The sequence below is a fragment of the Lepisma saccharinum genome, chromosome 25 (genome assembly GCF_977018435.1).
Source record: "Lepisma saccharinum chromosome 25, izLepSacc3.1, whole genome shotgun sequence".
Taxonomy (NCBI): domain Eukaryota; kingdom Metazoa; phylum Arthropoda; class Insecta; order Zygentoma; family Lepismatidae; genus Lepisma; species Lepisma saccharinum.
In genome coordinates this window covers 46,008,799-46,029,182 of record NC_139253.1, presented here as the reverse complement: position 1 = coordinate 46,029,182, position 20,384 = coordinate 46,008,799, and the positions used below count along the sequence as shown (strand labels likewise).

At 37.6% G+C, this 20,384-nt stretch overlaps 5 non-coding genes across 5 annotated transcripts; all 5 read left to right on the top strand.

Annotated features, from left to right (window-relative positions):
* Positions 1-2,343: 2,343 nt before the first annotated feature.
* On the top strand, positions 2,344-2,416 carry TRNAV-CAC (transfer RNA valine (anticodon CAC)). Its single transcript has one exon. It is a non-coding gene; the product is annotated as a tRNA-Val (tRNA).
* Positions 2,417-5,633: 3,217 nt separating this feature from the next.
* On the top strand, positions 5,634-5,706 carry TRNAV-CAC (transfer RNA valine (anticodon CAC)). The gene has a single exon. It is a non-coding gene; the product is annotated as a tRNA-Val (tRNA).
* A 3,217-nt stretch (positions 5,707-8,923) lies between these two features.
* On the top strand, positions 8,924-8,996 carry TRNAV-CAC (transfer RNA valine (anticodon CAC)). The gene has a single exon. It is a non-coding gene; the product is annotated as a tRNA-Val (tRNA).
* A 3,217-nt stretch (positions 8,997-12,213) lies between these two features.
* Positions 12,214-12,286, top strand: TRNAV-CAC (transfer RNA valine (anticodon CAC)). Its single transcript has one exon. It is a non-coding gene; the product is annotated as a tRNA-Val (tRNA).
* Positions 12,287-15,503: 3,217 nt separating this feature from the next.
* On the top strand, positions 15,504-15,576 carry TRNAV-CAC (transfer RNA valine (anticodon CAC)). The gene has a single exon. It is a non-coding gene; the product is annotated as a tRNA-Val (tRNA).
* The last annotated feature ends 4,808 nt before the right edge of the window (positions 15,577-20,384 follow it).

Genomic DNA, 20,384 nt, shown 5'->3' with positions numbered 1-20,384 from the left:
TCCAATCTTCCCATTTCTGCTTCCCATACCTGTTTAGGTATTCGATGTTCAGGCATTCTGCTGAGGTGTCCGATCCATCTGAGTTGTGCTTCCTCGACATCCTTATATATTGGTTTTGTGTTTAATGTTATTCTGATTGTTTGATTTCTGATTTTGTCCCTTCTGGTCTTTCCCACTGTTCTCCTCAAATATTTCATTTCTACTGTTTGTAAGTTTTGTTTTTGTTTTTCATTAATTATCCAAGATTCACATCCATATATCAATGTTGGTACATAAGTTGATTTGTACACAATCATTTTTGTTCTTTATTTCCTTTTTCCTTAAAAATCCTTTGTTTATGGCATAATGTAATTTGTTTGTATTCTTTATTCGAGTGTTTAATTCTTCATCTATTTTCCCATTACTATTGATTGTAACACCTAGATACTTAAAGCTTTGTACTTGTTTTAGCTCTGAATCTTCAAGGCTTATTATGCAGGGTTTTTCTATTCTCCCTATCCTTAACACAGTTGTTTTATCTTTGTTTATTTTCATATATTTCTTTGACATATTACCATTTATTATTTCTAAATTTCTTTGTAGGTTTGCTTGTGAATTTGCAAACAATACAATATCATCTGCATGTAGAAGTTCAGATACAGTTACAGTTTTCAGTTTCCAATTTCCTACTTTGAATTTTCTCATCTTTGGTTTTATTTCTTTCAGAATATCATCCATCAAAGTGATAAACAAGTATGGGGATAAAATATCACCTTGTCTTACTCCTGTTGTTGTTATGAATTCCTCTGATCTGTTATTGCCAGTTCTGACATAGCATCTACTTCTCTTGTAGAAACTTTGTATTGCTTCTACTAATTTTTTTGTTTACATTGTTTTTCTCTAGGGTTTTCTATAGCTCTTGTCATGGCACCATATCGAAAGCCTTTTCCAAGTCTATAAAGCATTCCAATTCTCTATTGTATTCTATAACTTTCTCTATTACTTAGCTTATTGTAAATATGTGATCTTGGACATCTCTACGTGGTCTGAATGCACTTTGTGTCTCCTCTAATTTATCCTCTATTTCTTGTCTTAGTCTAGTTTATAAAATACTTGAATAGACTTTGCCAGGCACACTGAATAGTGAAATACCTCTGTGATTTCCGCATTTCCTGTTAACTGCTTTCCTATATATTGGTATTAGTATTGATATTTCCCAATCCTTCACTATCTTCTTTTCCTTCCATGCCACATTTATTATTCCGAGCAACAGATCTTCTCCTTCCTTTCCCATATACTTGATCATTTCTGGTGCAATGCCATCATGACCAGCTGCCTTTCCTAGTTTCATTCTACTAATAGCTTTCTTTAACTCTCCCCGTGTAATTACTTCTTCTTCTACATCTAGTATATCTGTTTTTCAGGCATTCTCTCCTCTTCCTCTTCATTTGGTACGTTTCTTCTTTCATTTTCACTTAATAATTTTTGGAAGTAGTTTTTCCATCTTTTCTTTATTTCTTCAGAAGTTGTTAATATTTCCTTATTTTCATCATATATACATTTTAAAGGGCAATCTTTTTGTTTCCTCATGTTCTCCTTCAAGGTCTCCTTCTCTGCTACAGATGTCGTTGAGGTCTTCACCTTAATCCTGGCAAGGGGCCCTTACAAGGTGCTACCATCCGGAACCAGATGGACCAAGGTTTTTTATAGAGGTATTACTCCTCTAGGTTCCTCCGCCGCCTCAGCCGTTGAGATGACCATCTATCTTCTTCTGGCTTTGGAGCCGTTGACCGTTAGGTTGCTTCTTAGTCTGGCTCTTTACCCACTAGCCTGCCCGGCATGGGAGGCACTGCCACTAGCTATGCTACCGCCGGTATAGTCTAGGGGATCTCAGAGCACGCAAGCCCCACCACCAACTACAAGATCCTGCAACCACTAGCTGGGTCAACAAAATAAGTCAGAAATAAGTTAAAGAATGAATGATTGATTTGCTTTATTTTGCTTCGCTTTTTGTGCAACTTTTGGCTAATTTGCGAAGATGGGGATGAGTGATGACATGATGAAATTGAAGAATGGACACTCACAAACATCCTTGCCCAGGCCGGGCCTCGAACCCAGGACCCCTGGCTTCGCAGCGCAATGAGTTGAAGACGTTCACTTCCATGTAAACATCACGATTTTAACATTGTATCGTATTAGTATGAAGTAACATTGTTTAAAATATAGAAAGTTATCTTTACAGTTCTAGCGTGCTTGTGTTATTAACTTAATTACTTTTAGTTGATCTTTGACCACCTTTTGTGGAGAAAACTCACTCACTCTCCGTCATAGAAAAGACCAAGGAGTGAACATTTATAACCATCCGTTTCCGTAGTGTAGTGGTTATCACGTGCGCCTCACACGCGCAAGGTCCCCGGTTCGATCCCGGGCGGAAACAAGTTACTTTTTTTTTTAATCGTGAGGAAAGTCAAGGAAAAATTGTGAATGATATCCTGATCTGAGAATCAGAGGAACGTAACTCTAATTTATCAAATTTACAGAATAATGTATTCTTAGGAACATGGCTGACTTAAAAAGAGTCAAGTTAAAGATACGTGACTCCACCTTACTGCTGAGGATTAGAAGTGGAGATATCTCGATCTGATTCCAAATAAGGCTCTGCAGATGAGTTTATATAAAGCAAAACTGAATACCACAATTTTGGAGTTAATTGAGGGTGCAAGGCAGTTCTGTCCCCTCCAAATTTATAATGACGTCGGTGCTATCTCAGGTGGAAACTTTCTGCAAACGCCGCTACATACTCATCGATGTGGAGATACGAGGCACGGCCAGAAAGTATTACTCGTTTTATTATAAAAAAACGAACGATGTTAGTTGAACAAAACTTTTAAAGTACATACCTTAAGCTATTTTTTTCTACATAAGCACCTACGACAAGTTTTGTCAGGGGTACCCACGGCGGGGGCGGGGAAACATCACGGTCCTGCGTCATGGAAATTCTTTAGGGGGACAACATTTTATAATTGAGCTACCAATTCAATATACGCATCTTCACACAAAAATGGGGGGATCGTTTCGTTTGATTGACTTGTTATTGATTTTTTGTCATGGTTATTAGATGTTCAGCATCTACTTTTTTTTACTTATTCCGATCCTCTTCTACCGATTGGTGTTGAGGTTTTGCAGAGAGCTCGCCATCTGTCACGGTCTTCTGCCAACTTCCTTCGCTCCACGAGATGTTCCTCCTGCTCAGGATATCTTTCATTCCCTCATTCCATGTCCTACATGGTCTTCCTTTCGGTCTCTTTGCATCCAATCTTCCCATTTCTGCTTCCCATACCTGTTTAGGTATTCGATGTTCAGGCATTCTGCTGAGGTGTCCGATCCATCTGAGTTGTGCTTCCTCGACATCCTTATATATTGGTTTTGTGTTTAATGTTATTCTGATTGTTTGATTTCTGATTTTGTCCCTTCTGGTCTTTCCCACTGTTCTCCTCAAATATTTCATTTCTACTGTTTGTAAGTTTTGTTTTTGTTTTTCATTAATTATCCAAGATTCACATCCATATATCAATGTTGGTACATAAGTTGATTTGTACACAATCATTTTTGTTCTTTATTTCCTTTTTCCTTAAAAATCCTTTGTTTATGGCATAATGTAATCTGTTTGTATTCTTTATTCGAGTGTTTAATTCTTCATCTATTTTCCCATTACTATTGATTGTAACACCTAGATACTTAAAGCTTTGTACTTGTTTTAGCTCTGAATCTTCAAGGCTTATTATGCAGGGTTTTTCTATTCTCCCTATCCTTAACACAGTTGTTTTATCTTTGTTTATTTTCATATATTTCTTTGACATATTACCATTTATTATTTCTAAATTTCTTTGTAGGTTTGCTTGTGAATTTGCAAACAATACAATATCATCTGCATGTAGAAGTTCAGATACAGTTACAGTTTTCAGTTTCCAATTTCCTACTTTGAATTTTCTCATCTTTGGTTTTATTTCTTTCAGAATATCATCCATCAAAGTGATAAACAAGTATGGGGATAAAATATCACCTTGTCTTACTCCTGTTGTTGTTATGAATTCCTCTGATCTGTTATTGCCAGTTCTGACATAGCATCTACTTCTCTTGTAGAAACTTTGTATTGCTTCTACTAATTTTTTTGTTTACATTGTTTTTCTCTAGGGTTTTCTATAGCTCTTGTCATGGCACCATATCGAAAGCCTTTTCCAAGTCTATAAAGCATTCCAATTCTCTATTGTATTCTATAACTTTCTCTATTACTTAGCTTATTGTAAATATGTGATCTTGGACATCTCTACGTGGTCTGAATGCACTTTGTGTCTCCTCTAATTTATCCTCTATTTCTTGTCTTAGTCTAGTTTATAAAATACTTGAATAGACTTTGCCAGGCACACTGAATAGTGAAATACCTCTGTGATTTCCGCATTTCCTGTTATCTCCTTTCCTATATATTGGTATTAGTATTGATATTTCCCAATCCTTCACTATCTTCTTTTCCTTCCATGCCACATTTATTATTCCGAGCAACAGATCTTCTCCTTCCTTTCCCATATACTTGATCATTTCTGGTGCAATGCCATCATGACCAGCTGCCTTTCCTAGTTTCATTCTACTAATAGCTTTCTTTAACTCTCCCCGTGTAATTACTTCTTCTTCTACATCTAGTATATCTGTTTTTCAGGCATTCTCTCCTCTTCCTCTTCATTTGGTACGTTTCTTCTTTCATTTTCACTTAATAATTTTTGGAAGTAGTTTTTCCATCTTTTCTTTATTTCTTCAGAAGTTGTTAATATTTCCTTATTTTCATCATATATACATTTTAAAGGGCAATCTTTTTGTTTCCTCATGTTCTCCTTCAAGGTCTCCTTCTCTGCTACAGATGTCGTTGAGGTCTTCACCTTAATCCTGGCAAGGGGCCCTTACAAGGTGCTACCATCCGGAACCAGATGGACCAAGGTTTTTTATAGAGGTATTACTCCTCTAGGTTCCTCCGCCGCCTCAGCCGTTGAGATGACCATCTATCTTCTTCTGGCTTTGGAGCCGTTGACCGTTAGGTTGCTTCTTAGTCTGGCTCTTTACCCACTAGCCTGCCCGGCATGGGAGGCACTGCCACTAGCTATGCTACCGCCGGTATAGTCTAGGGGATCTCAGAGCACGCAAGCCCCACCACCAACTACAAGATCCTGCAACCACTAGCTGGGTCAACAAAATAAGTCAGAAATAAGTTAAAGAATGAATGATTGATTTGCTTTATTTTGCTTCGCTTTTTGTGCAACTTTTGGCTAATTTGCGAAGATGGGGATGAGTGATGACATGATGAAATTGAAGAATGGACACTCACAAACATCCTTGCCCAGGCCGGGCCTCGAACCCAGGACCCCTGGCTTCGCAGCGCAATGAGTTGAAGACGTTCACTTCCATGTAAACATCACGATTTTAACATTGTATCGTATTAGTATGAAGTAACATTGTTTAAAATATAGAAAGTTATCTTTAGAGTTCTAGCGTGCTTGTGTTATTAACTTAATTACTTTTAGTTGATCTTTGACCACCTTTTGTGGAGAAAACTCACTCACTCTCCGTCATAGAAAAGACCAAGGAGTGAACATTTATAACCATCCGTTTCCGTAGTGTAGTGGTTATCACGTGCGCCTCACACGCGCAAGGTCCCCGGTTCGATCCCGGGCGGAAACAAGTTACTTTTTTTTTTAATCGTGAGGAAAGTCAAGGAAAAATTGTGAATGATATCCTGATCTGAGAATCAGAGGAACGTAACTCTAATTTATCAAATTTACAGAATAATGTATTCTTAGGAACATGGCTGACTTAAAAAGAGTCAAGTTAAAGATACGTGACTCCACCTTACTGCTGAGGATTAGAAGTGGAGATATCTCGATCTGATTCCAAATAAGGCTCTGCAGATGAGTTTATATAAAGCAAAACTGAATACCACAATTTTGGAGTTAATTGAGGGTGCAAGGCAGTTCTGTCCCCTCCAAATTTATAATGACGTCGGTGCTATCTCAGGTGGAAACTTTCTGCAAACGCCGCTACATACTCATCGATGTGGAGATACGAGGCACGGCCAGAAAGTATTACTCGTTTTATTATAAAAAAACGAACGATGTTAGTTGAACAAAACTTTTAAAGTACATACCTTAAGCTATTTTTTTCTACATAAGCACCTACGACAAGTTTTGTCAGGGGTACCCACGGCGGGGGCGGGGAAACATCACGGTCCTGCGTCATGGAAATTCTTTAGGGGGACAACATTTTATAATTGAGCTACCAATTCAATATACGCATCTTCACACAAAAATGGGGGGATCGTTTCGTTTGATTGACTTGTTATTGATTTTTTGTCATGGTTATTAGATGTTCAGCATCTACTTTTTTTTACTTATTCCGATCCTCTTCTACCGATTGGTGTTGAGGTTTTGCAGAGAGCTCGCCATCTGTCACGGTCTTCTGCCAACTTCCTTCGCTCCACGAGATGTTCCTCCTGCTCAGGATATCTTTCATTCCCTCATTCCATGTCCTACATGGTCTTCCTTTCGGTCTCTTTGCATCCAATCTTCCCATTTCTGCTTCCCATACCTGTTTAGGTATTCGATGTTCAGGCATTCTGCTGAGGTGTCCGATCCATCTGAGTTGTGCTTCCTCGACATCCTTATATATTGGTTTTGTGTTTAATGTTATTCTGATTGTTTGATTTCTGATTTTGTCCCTTCTGGTCTTTCCCACTGTTCTCCTCAAATATTTCATTTCTACTGTTTGTAAGTTTTGTTTTTGTTTTTCATTAATTATCCAAGATTCACATCCATATATCAATGTTGGTACATAAGTTGATTTGTACACAATCATTTTTGTTCTTTATTTCCTTTTTCCTTAAAAATCCTTTGTTTATGGCATAATGTAATCTGTTTGTATTCTTTATTCGAGTGTTTAATTCTTCATCTATTTTCCCATTACTATTGATTGTAACACCTAGATACTTAAAGCTTTGTACTTGTTTTAGCTCTGAATCTTCAAGGCTTATTATGCAGGGTTTTTCTATTCTCCCTATCCTTAACACAGTTGTTTTATCTTTGTTTATTTTCATATATTTCTTTGACATATTACCATTTATTATTTCTAAATTTCTTTGTAGGTTTGCTTGTGAATTTGCAAACAATACAATATCATCTGCATGTAGAAGTTCAGATACAGTTACAGTTTTCAGTTTCCAATTTCCTACTTTGAATTTTCTCATCTTTGGTTTTATTTCTTTCAGAATATCATCCATCAAAGTGATAAACAAGTATGGGGATAAAATATCACCTTGTCTTACTCCTGTTGTTGTTATGAATTCCTCTGATCTGTTATTGCCAGTTCTGACATAGCATCTACTTCTCTTGTAGAAACTTTGTATTGCTTCTACTAATTTTTTTGTCTACATTGTTTTTCTCTAGGGTTTTCTATAGCTCTTGTCATGGCACCATATCGAAAGCCTTTTCCAAGTCTATAAAGCATTCCAATTCTCTATTGTATTCTATAACTTTCTCTATTACTTAGCTTATTGTAAATATGTGATCTTGGACATCTCTACGTGGTCTGAATGCACTTTGTGTCTCCTCTAATTTATCCTCTATTTCTTGTCTTAGTCTAGTTTATAAAATACTTGAATAGACTTTGCCAGGCACACTGAATAGTGAAATACCTCTGTGATTTCCGCATTTCCTGTTATCTCCTTTCCTATATATTGGTATTAGTATTGATATTTCCCAATCCTTCACTATCTTCTTTTCCTTCCATGCCACATTTATTATTCCGAGCAACAGATCTTCTCCTTCCTTTCCCATATACTTGATCATTTCTGGTGCAATGCCATCATGACCAGCTGCCTTTCCTAGTTTCATTCTACTAATAGCTTTCTTTAACTCTCCCCGTGTAATTACTTCTTCTTCTACATCTAGTATATCTGTTTTTCAGGCATTCTCTCCTCTTCCTCTTCATTTGGTACGTTTCTTCTTTCATTTTCACTTAATAATTTTTGGAAGTAGTTTTTCCATCTTTTCTTTATTTCTTCAGAAGTTGTTAATATTTCCTTATTTTCATCATATATACATTTTAAAGGGCAATCTTTTTGTTTCCTCATGTTCTCCTTCAAGGTCTCCTTCTCTGCTACAGATGTCGTTGAGGTCTTCACCTTAATCCTGGCAAGGGGCCCTTACAAGGTGCTACCATCCGGAACCAGATGGACCAAGGTTTTTTATAGAGGTATTACTCCTCTAGGTTCCTCCGCCGCCTCAGCCGTTGAGATGACCATCTATCTTCTTCTGGCTTTGGAGCCGTTGACCGTTAGGTTGCTTCTTAGTCTGGCTCTTTACCCACTAGCCTGCCCGGCATGGGAGGCACTGCCACTAGCTATGCTACCGCCGGTATAGTCTAGGGGATCTCAGAGCACGCAAGCCCCACCACCAACTACAAGATCCTGCAACCACTAGCTGGGTCAACAAAATAAGTCAGAAATAAGTTAAAGAATGAATGATTGATTTGCTTTATTTTGCTTCGCTTTTTGTGCAACTTTTGGCTAATTTGCGAAGATGGGGATGAGTGATGACATGATGAAATTGAAGAATGGACACTCACAAACATCCTTGCCCAGGCCGGGCCTCGAACCCAGGACCCCTGGCTTCGCAGCGCAATGAGTTGAAGACGTTCACTTCCATGTAAACATCACGATTTTAACATTGTATCGTATTAGTATGAAGTAACATTGTTTAAAATATAGAAAGTTATCTTTAGAGTTCTAGCGTGCTTGTGTTATTAACTTAATTACTTTTAGTTGATCTTTGACCACCTTTTGTGGAGAAAACTCACTCACTCTCCGTCATAGAAAAGACCAAGGAGTGAACATTTATAACCATCCGTTTCCGTAGTGTAGTGGTTATCACGTGCGCCTCACACGCGCAAGGTCCCCGGTTCGATCCCGGGCGGAAACAAGTTACTTTTTTTTTTAATCGTGAGGAAAGTCAAGGAAAAATTGTGAATGATATCCTGATCTGAGAATCAGAGGAACGTAACTCTAATTTATCAAATTTACAGAATAATGTATTCTTAGGAACATGGCTGACTTAAAAAGAGTCAAGTTAAAGATACGTGACTCCACCTTACTGCTGAGGATTAGAAGTGGAGATATCTCGATCTGATTCCAAATAAGGCTCTGCAGATGAGTTTATATAAAGCAAAACTGAATACCACAATTTTGGAGTTAATTGAGGGTGCAAGGCAGTTCTGTCCCCTCCAAATTTATAATGACGTCGGTGCTATCTCAGGTGGAAACTTTCTGCAAACGCCGCTACATACTCATCGATGTGGAGATACGAGGCACGGCCAGAAAGTATTACTCGTTTTATTATAAAAAAACGAACGATGTTAGTTGAACAAAACTTTTAAAGTACATACCTTAAGCTATTTTTTTCTACATAAGCACCTACGACAAGTTTTGTCAGGGGTACCCACGGCGGGGGCGGGGAAACATCACGGTCCTGCGTCATGGAAATTCTTTAGGGGGACAACATTTTATAATTGAGCTACCAATTCAATATACGCATCTTCACACAAAAATGGGGGGATCGTTTCGTTTGATTGACTTGTTATTGATTTTTTGTCATGGTTATTAGATGTTCAGCATCTACTTTTTTTTACTTATTCCGATCCTCTTCTACCGATTGGTGTTGAGGTTTTGCAGAGAGCTCGCCATCTGTCACGGTCTTCTGCCAACTTCCTTCGCTCCACGAGATGTTCCTCCTGCTCAGGATATCTTTCATTCCCTCATTCCATGTCCTACATGGTCTTCCTTTCGGTCTCTTTGCATCCAATCTTCCCATTTCTGCTTCCCATACCTGTTTAGGTATTCGATGTTCAGGCATTCTGCTGAGGTGTCCGATCCATCTGAGTTGTGCTTCCTCGACATCCTTATATATTGGTTTTGTGTTTAATGTTATTCTGATTGTTTGATTTCTGATTTTGTCCCTTCTGGTCTTTCCCACTGTTCTCCTCAAATATTTCATTTCTACTGTTTGTAAGTTTTGTTTTTGTTTTTCATTAATTATCCAAGATTCACATCCATATATCAATGTTGGTACATAAGTTGATTTGTACACAATCATTTTTGTTCTTTATTTCCTTTTTCCTTAAAAATCCTTTGTTTATGGCATAATGTAATTTGTTTGTATTCTTTATTCGAGTGTTTAATTCTTCATCTATTTTCCCATTACTATTGATTGTAACACCTAGATACTTAAAGCTTTGTACTTGTTTTAGCTCTGAATCTTCAAGGCTTATTATGCAGGGTTTTTCTATTCTCCCTATCCTTAACACAGTTGTTTTATCTTTGTTTATTTTCATATATTTCTTTGACATATTACCATTTATTATTTCTAAATTTCTTTGTAGGTTTGCTTGTGAATTTGCAAACAATACAATATCATCTGCATGTAGAAGTTCAGATACAGTTACAGTTTTCAGTTTCCAATTTCCTACTTTGAATTTTCTCATCTTTGGTTTTATTTCTTTCAGAATATCATCCATCAAAGTGATAAACAAGTATGGGGATAAAATATCACCTTGTCTTACTCCTGTTGTTGTTATGAATTCCTCTGATCTGTTATTGCCAGTTCTGACATAGCATCTACTTCTCTTGTAGAAACTTTGTATTGCTTCTACTAATTTTTTTGTTTACATTGTTTTTCTCTAGGGTTTTCTATAGCTCTTGTCATGGCACCATATCGAAAGCCTTTTCCAAGTCTATAAAGCATTCCAATTCTCTATTGTATTCTATAACTTTCTCTATTACTTAGCTTATTGTAAATATGTGATCTTGGACATCTCTACGTGGTCTGAATGCACTTTGTGTCTCCTCTAATTTATCCTCTATTTCTTGTCTTAGTCTAGTTTATAAAATACTTGAATAGACTTTGCCAGGCACACTGAATAGTGAAATACCTCTGTGATTTCCGCATTTCCTGTTATCTCCTTTCCTATATATTGGTATTAGTATTGATATTTCCCAATCCTTCACTATCTTCTTTTCCTTCCATGCCACATTTATTATTCCGAGCAACAGATCTTCTCCTTCCTTTCCCATATACTTGATCATTTCTGGTGCAATGCCATCATGACCAGCTGCCTTTCCTAGTTTCATTCTACTAATAGCTTTCTTTAACTCTCCCCGTGTAATTACTTCTTCTTCTACATCTAGTATATCTGTTTTTCAGGCATTCTCTCCTCTTCCTCTTCATTTGGTACGTTTCTTCTTTCATTTTCACTTAATAATTTTTGGAAGTAGTTTTTCCATCTTTTCTTTATTTCTTCAGAAGTTGTTAATATTTCCTTATTTTCATCATATATACATTTTAAAGGGCAATCTTTTTGTTTCCTCATGTTCTCCTTCAAGGTCTCCTTCTCTGCTACAGATGTCGTTGAGGTCTTCACCTTAATCCTGGCAAGGGGCCCTTACAAGGTGCTACCATCCGGAACCAGATGGACCAAGGTTTTTTATAGAGGTATTACTCCTCTAGGTTCCTCCGCCGCCTCAGCCGTTGAGATGACCATCTATCTTCTTCTGGCTTTGGAGCCGTTGACCGTTAGGTTGCTTCTTAGTCTGGCTCTTTACCCACTAGCCTGCCCGGCATGGGAGGCACTGCCACTAGCTATGCTACCGCCGGTATAGTCTAGGGGATCTCAGAGCACGCAAGCCCCACCACCAACTACAAGATCCTGCAACCACTAGCTGGGTCAACAAAATAAGTCAGAAATAAGTTAAAGAATGAATGATTGATTTGCTTTATTTTGCTTCGCTTTTTGTGCAACTTTTGGCTAATTTGCGAAGATGGGGATGAGTGATGACATGATGAAATTGAAGAATGGACACTCACAAACATCCTTGCCCAGGCCGGGCCTCGAACCCAGGACCCCTGGCTTCGCAGCGCAATGAGTTGAAGACGTTCACTTCCATGTAAACATCACGATTTTAACATTGTATCGTATTAGTATGAAGTAACATTGTTTAAAATATAGAAAGTTATCTTTAGAGTTCTAGCGTGCTTGTGTTATTAACTTAATTACTTTTAGTTGATCTTTGACCACCTTTTGTGGAGAAAACTCACTCACTCTCCGTCATAGAAAAGACCAAGGAGTGAACATTTATAACCATCCGTTTCCGTAGTGTAGTGGTTATCACGTGCGCCTCACACGCGCAAGGTCCCCGGTTCGATCCCGGGCGGAAACAAGTTACTTTTTTTTTTAATCGTGAGGAAAGTCAAGGAAAAATTGTGAATGATATCCTGATCTGAGAATCAGAGGAACGTAACTCTAATTTATCAAATTTACAGAATAATGTATTCTTAGGAACATGGCTGACTTAAAAAGAGTCAAGTTAAAGATACGTGACTCCACCTTACTGCTGAGGATTAGAAGTGGAGATATCTCGATCTGATTCCAAATAAGGCTCTGCAGATGAGTTTATATAAAGCAAAACTGAATACCACAATTTTGGAGTTAATTGAGGGTGCAAGGCAGTTCTGTCCCCTCCAAATTTATAATGACGTCGGTGCTATCTCAGGTGGAAACTTTCTGCAAACGCCGCTACATACTCATCGATGTGGAGATACGAGGCACGGCCAGAAAGTATTACTCGTTTTATTATAAAAAAACGAACGATGTTAGTTGAACAAAACTTTTAAAGTACATACCTTAAGCTATTTTTTTCTACATAAGCACCTACGACAAGTTTTGTCAGGGGTACCCACGGCGGGGGCGGGGAAACATCACGGTCCTGCGTCATGGAAATTCTTTAGGGGGACAACATTTTATAATTGAGCTACCAATTCAATATACGCATCTTCACACAAAAATGGGGGGATCGTTTCGTTTGATTGACTTGTTATTGATTTTTTGTCATGGTTATTAGATGTTCAGCATCTACTTTTTTTTACTTATTCCGATCCTCTTCTACCGATTGGTGTTGAGGTTTTGCAGAGAGCTCGCCATCTGTCACGGTCTTCTGCCAACTTCCTTCGCTCCACGAGATGTTCCTCCTGCTCAGGATATCTTTCATTCCCTCATTCCATGTCCTACATGGTCTTCCTTTCGGTCTCTTTGCATCCAATCTTCCCATTTCTGCTTCCCATACCTGTTTAGGTATTCGATGTTCAGGCATTCTGCTGAGGTGTCCGATCCATCTGAGTTGTGCTTCCTCGACATCCTTATATATTGGTTTTGTGTTTAATGTTATTCTGATTGTTTGATTTCTGATTTTGTCCCTTCTGGTCTTTCCCACTGTTCTCCTCAAATATTTCATTTCTACTGTTTGTAAGTTTTGTTTTTGTTTTTCATTAATTATCCAAGATTCACATCCATATATCAATGTTGGTACATAAGTTGATTTGTACACAATCATTTTTGTTCTTTATTTCCTTTTTCCTTAAAAATCCTTTGTTTATGGCATAATGTAATCTGTTTGTATTCTTTATTCGAGTGTTTAATTCTTCATCTATTTTCCCATTACTATTGATTGTAACACCTAGATACTTAAAGCTTTGTACTTGTTTTAGCTCTGAATCTTCAAGGCTTATTATGCAGGGTTTTTCTATTCTCCCTATCCTTAACACAGTTGTTTTATCTTTGTTTATTTTCATATATTTCTTTGACATATTACCATTTATTATTTCTAAATTTCTTTGTAGGTTTGCTTGTGAATTTGCAAACAATACAATATCATCTGCATGTAGAAGTTCAGATACAGTTACAGTTTTCAGTTTCCAATTTCCTACTTTGAATTTTCTCATCTTTGGTTTTATTTCTTTCAGAATATCATCCATCAAAGTGATAAACAAGTATGGGGATAAAATATCACCTTGTCTTACTCCTGTTGTTGTTATGAATTCCTCTGATCTGTTATTGCCAGTTCTGACATAGCATCTACTTCTCTTGTAGAAACTTTGTATTGCTTCTACTAATTTTTTTGTTTACATTGTTTTTCTCTAGGGTTTTCTATAGCTCTTGTCATGGCACCATATCGAAAGCCTTTTCCAAGTCTATAAAGCATTCCAATTCTCTATTGTATTCTATAACTTTCTCTATTACTTAGCTTATTGTAAATATGTGATCTTGGACATCTCTACGTGGTCTGAATGCACTTTGTGTCTCCTCTAATTTATCCTCTATTTCTTGTCTTAGTCTAGTTTATAAAATACTTGAATAGACTTTGCCAGGCACACTGAATAGTGAAATACCTCTGTGATTTCCGCATTTCCTGTTATCTCCTTTCCTATATATTGGTATTAGTATTGATATTTCCCAATCCTTCACTATCTTCTTTTCCTTCCATGCCACATTTATTATTCCGAGCAACAGATCTTCTCCTTCCTTTCCCATATACTTGATCATTTCTGGTGCAATGCCATCATGACCAGCTGCCTTTCCTAGTTTCATTCTACTAATAGCTTTCTTTAACTCTCCCCGTGTAATTACTTCTTCTTCTACATCTAGTATATCTGTTTTTCAGGCATTCTCTCCTCTTCCTCTTCATTTGGTACGTTTCTTCTTTCATTTTCACTTAATAATTTTTGGAAGTAGTTTTTCCATCTTTTCTTTATTTCTTCAGAAGTTGTTAATATTTCCTTATTTTCATCATATATACATTTTAAAGGGCAATTTTTTTGTTTCCTCATGTTCTCCTTCAAGGTCTCCTTCTCTGCTACAGATGTCGTTGAGGTCTTCACCTTAATCCTGGCAAGGGGCCCTTACAAGGTGCTACCATCCGGAACCAGATGGACCAAGGTTTTTTATAGAGGTATTACTCCTCTAGGTTCCTCCGCCGCCTCAGCCGTTGAGATGACCATCTATCTTCTTCTGGCTTTGGAGCCGTTGACCGTTAGGTTGCTTCTTAGTCTGGCTCTTTACCCACTAGCCTGCCCGGCATGGGAGGCACTGCCACTAGCTATGCTACCGCCGGTATAGTCTAGGGGATCTCAGAGCACGCAAGCCCCACCACCAACTACAAGATCCTGCAACCACTAGCTGGGTCAACAAAATAAGTCAGAAATAAGTTAAAGAATGAATGATTGATTTGCTTTATTTTGCTTCGCTTTTTGTGCAACTTTTGGCTAATTTGCGAAGATGGGGATGAGTGATGACATGATGAAATTGAAGAATGGACACTCACAAACATCCTTGCCCAGGCCGGGCCTCGAACCCAGGACCCCTGGCTTCGCAGCGCAATGAGTTGAAGACGTTCACTTCCATGTAAACATCACGATTTTAACATTGTATCGTATTAGTATGAAGTAACATTGTTTAAAATATAGAAAGTTATCTTTAGAGTTCTAGCGTGCTTGTGTTATTAACTTAATTACTTTTAGTTGATCTTTGACCACCTTTTGTGGAGAAAACTCACTCACTCTCCGTCATAGAAAAGACCAAGGAGTGAACATTTATAACCATCCGTTTCCGTAGTGTAGTGGTTATCACGTGCGCCTCACACGCGCAAGGTCCCCGGTTCGATCCCGGGCGGAAACAAGTTACTTTTTTTTTTAATCGTGAGGAAAGTCAAGGAAAAATTGTGAATGATATCCTGATCTGAGAATCAGAGGAACGTAACTCTAATTTATCAAATTTACAGAATAATGTATTCTTAGGAACATGGCTGACTTAAAAAGAGTCAAGTTAAAGATACGTGACTCCACCTTACTGCTGAGGATTAGAAGTGGAGATATCTCGATCTGATTCCAAATAAGGCTCTGCAGATGAGTTTATATAAAGCAAAACTGAATACCACAATTTTGGAGTTAATTGAGGGTGCAAGGCAGTTCTGTCCCCTCCAAATTTATAATGACGTCGGTGCTATCTCAGGTGGAAACTTTCTGCAAACGCCGCTACATACTCATCGATGTGGAGATACGAGGCACGGCCAGAAAGTATTACTCGTTTTATTATAAAAAAACGAACGATGTTAGTTGAACAAAACTTATAAAGTACATACCTTAAGCTATTTTTTTCTACATAAGCACCTACGACAAGTTTTGTCAGGGGTACCCACGGCGGGGGCGGGGAAACATCACGGTCCTGCGTCATGGAAATTCTTTAGGGGGACAACATTTTATAATTGAGCTACCAATTCAATATACGCATCTTCACACAAAAATGGGGGGATCGTTTCGTTTGATTGACTTGTTATTGATTTTTTGTCATGGTTATTAGATGTTCAGCATCTACTTTTTTTTACTTATTCCGATCCTCTTCTACCGATTGGTGTTGAGGTTTTGCAGAGAGCTCGCCATCTGTCACGGTCTTCTGCCAACTTCCTTCGCTCCACGAGATGTTCCTCCTGCTCAGGATATCTTTCATTCCCTCATTCCATGTCCTACATGGTCTTCCTTTCGGTCTCTTTGCATCCAATCTTCCCATTTCTGCTTCCCATACCTGTTTAGGTATTCGATGTTCAGGCATTCTGCTGAGGTGTCCGATCCATCTGAGTTGTGCTTCCTCGACATCCTTATATATTGGTTTTGTGTTTAATGTTATTCTGATTGTTTGATTTCTGATTTTGTCCCTTCTGGTCTTTCCCACTGTTCTCCTCAAATATTTCATTTCTACTGTTTGTAAGTTTTGTTTTTGTTTTTCATTAATTATCCAAGATTCACATCCATATATCAATGTTGGTACATAAGTTGATTTGTACACAATCATTTTTGTTCTTTATTTCCTTTTTCCTTAAAAATCCTTTGTTTATGGCATAATGTAATCTGTTTGTATTCTTTATTCGAGTGTTTAATTCTTCATCTATTTTCCCATTACTATTGATTGTAACACCTAGATACTTAAAGCTTTGTACTTGTTTTAGCTCTGAATCTTCAAGGCTTATTATGCAGGGTTTTTCTATTCTCCCTATCCTTAACACAGTTGTTTTATCTTTGTTTATTTTCATATATTTCTTTGACATATTACCATTTATTATTTCTAAATTTCTTTGTAGGTTTGCTTGTGAATTTGCAAACAATACAATAAGTAGTGGTAGTTGTGCTATTATAAACTCAAGAAAGGAAGAGCTCTCCTCCAGCAGAATTGTCTACACTTAAAACTAGCTCAACATGCCTATATGAGCTTTTTGCTCTAGTGTGGAACCCCCTCTAATCCAAGATTTTTGTAAAAAAGCCCTCATGGATTCCATGAGAAAGGAAGAGCCCCTCAGATTGATGTGCCTATACTTACAAAAAGGCACTTCTGTGAGATTGTTGTCCATAAACTTGTCAAAAATATGCCCCTCTTGATATTTTTTTGCCCACACCTAAAACTAGGCCACGACATACACACACACACACACACACACATATTTACTTCCAATTTAAGTTTAATTGGACCCCAGCCTCAATCCAATATTAAAACAATGCAATATGCAGAGCTCCTCTAGAATTGCTCCGTGACTCTCTCATTTCTTACATCATAAACATATGATTTTTCCCCTATGAGAATAACACTACATATGGTGTCATCAGGTAAAGCCTCATGAAATTCACAGATAATTTTAATGTTTGTTCTGTCACTCACCACAACTTGTTTTCTTTTTGAAGTGTTAATTACAAACATAGGTCTCTGTGCTTTGAATTCATCAGGTGTGTAGTACATGTCAGTATTGCCTGTAGTGACTCTCTTGAAAGCCGAAAAAGCCTCATATAATTTGAGGAAATCATTCTTGGACATGTCTAAATTATAATTTTCTCTAGGAAAGACCTCATTTCTGCCATTTTTAAGATATATGTTCTTGATGTTGCAGCTATCAAATTTGCTTGAATTTTTTTCCTGATTATTGTGTCTCCCAGTCTGAAACAATACCACCACAAAATCAGGCATGTCATATTGTATGCTCGAGAATGAATTTGTAGCATCAAACTCATAATATGTACCAGATGCGGGCTTCTGTACGCATTGATATGTATAAAATTGCAGAGGAATCTGTGGATTTTTTATTATATCAGCTTTGTATTTAAGAGAATAACTGGCCTCATATTCAACAACAGGGATTCTTAGCTCCATAGTCTGAATAATGCATTTGCCTGCATCTGGTAGGGTATTAGGCAGAGCTTCCCCTGTAGGGTTTATTGCACTGTACCTCATCAAAGCATTGTTATCATTTGCAGCTCTTCTAAATGTAATTCTTAACCCACCCTTCCACATAATTCCTTTGTAATCTGAGAAGAATCCTGGCAATAGGCGCATAGGGAACAGTACAGTGTGGTTTTTAGATAATATCTTATCACCGGCCTCGAATCCTCCTATTTTGTAGTAAGAAGCCTCGGTTTTGGATAATTTTAATGTGGCCAAAGCTGTGGAGGTAATGCCAGGATAATCCACTCTGTTTATAACAACACCATGCTTTCTGATCTCAATTTCAGAGAATAGATGAGGCACAAAATTGTCTACAAGTCTTATATTAGAATTTGCCGGATAATCTGTACCATCGAGCTTTACAACATCAAATTTGATGTATAGATCTGCTCTGTGAGGGTGTATAAATCCATCCCCTACATCAAGATCAACCTCAATCTCTGTGTTGGGTTGATTTAAATTTGCAAATGTCCTCCTGTTTGGAGGGAATGATTGAAGCTCATAACTCTCAATATTTTCCATTGTATGTATTTTTATTTAAATGTTAATCTCTATGATTGCAGTTGTTGTGGCTCCAGCAAAATCAACTAATTCTTCTTTTTCATTAGTGACCATCAATTCAATGTAATCTATTCTATTATGACACACAGGAAAATATAATGTTGGTGATGGATTGTAGATGATGGGCTCCATGAATTCAGAATTAGGTTTGAATGTTGCAATGATGCCTGTTTGTTTGTGAGTGCCTATGCCATTTGATTTGGTGACCATACCCTCAGCCACATTACAGTGAATATTCAGAGTTTCTATGGCTAAGAATTTAGGTATATTCATAGCAGTGTGTTTGATGCCTGGTTCAAGTTTTGTGCTGTTCTCAAATCCCAACAGCTCCCCAATAGTACCCAGATCCACTGTTTCTGTAGCAGATACAATTTCTACTCTGTGAGTGACAGAATTTTGACTTAACACTACACCTCTGGGTAATTGAGCATTTAGAGTGGATAGATTATACTGCCCTGGAGTGATGACAATTTTTTCATCACCAACTGCAATTGTGTTGTTGTGGTGTGTAATATTAGGGATCAAGTACATGCCATAAAATGCTCTGAGAGCTATTGTTTTGGGATATACAATGTCATCATGTAATTTGAGTTTCAATATTGAATTTTGGCTGGTGAGATGGAATACCCCCATGATGTTTCAGATACCACAAGGCTTTTTGAAAATCTTCAATTGATGGTTTATTTATTTGAGACATGTATCTAAGAACAGATAAACACAAATGTCCGCAATTAACATCTTTGAAGTTTTGAACACGGGCATTATTGTAATAAAGATTAGCTGATTTTAGATATTTTACTAAATTTTCAGGTGGAACACCTCCAAATGAATCAAACACAAATGCCTCATCTTTTAAATATTTAAGATAGCAAATCCAGTGAGTGCCCTGATTTTTGTACTCATCCAAATTAACAATGCCACACTCTTTGTTGAGTGGTTGTTCTGGTAGAGAATCAGACATGTACACACCTCTAAAATGTTTGATGCCCAATGGCTTGATTAAAGCTTCAATATCTTGGTTTGTAAGTGGCTCTTGTTTTTTTTAAACTTATTCATGGCTCTCTTAACACCTTTGCCTTTTTTCTCCATTGCCAGGTTATGGCGCTTCTGCTCATCTAATTCTGCCCTATTTTTCTTGGCATCTATTACTGTTTTTGCTATGGCGGCTGATCCCCCAGCCAAGCTCCCCACAGCCCCGAGAGCAGCTAAGATGGCAGGGATGGTAAATATGAATCCCCCCACATGTGATTTTTTTCTTGATTGCTGTAATTTTTTTAATTGGGGGGTGCTAAGCAACAATTTCATACCATGCCCTTTTGCAATACAAGAATTTTTTTTCTTGCGCTGTTTTTTGGTCAAAAGACTGTCAATAGTTTTAAGAGATTTGAGACCTGCATAAGGTACTTGATACATAACACCCTTGGCCTTCATTGTAGGTTTATTATATACATATTCACAGCCCCCACCCCAGTTTTTGTTTGGTGCTCATAGCTATGGTGGTTCCCAATGCTGCTATTTTTTCACTCAAAGAAGCATCTTTGCTTACAAATCTACCAAATGCAGCCTCTTCTAATTTCTTGTCTGCAACATGTCTCTTGTCAAGATCAGAATATGTGTTGTATGCAATATCATGGTCTCTACAAGCAGCATCTAAGGGATTA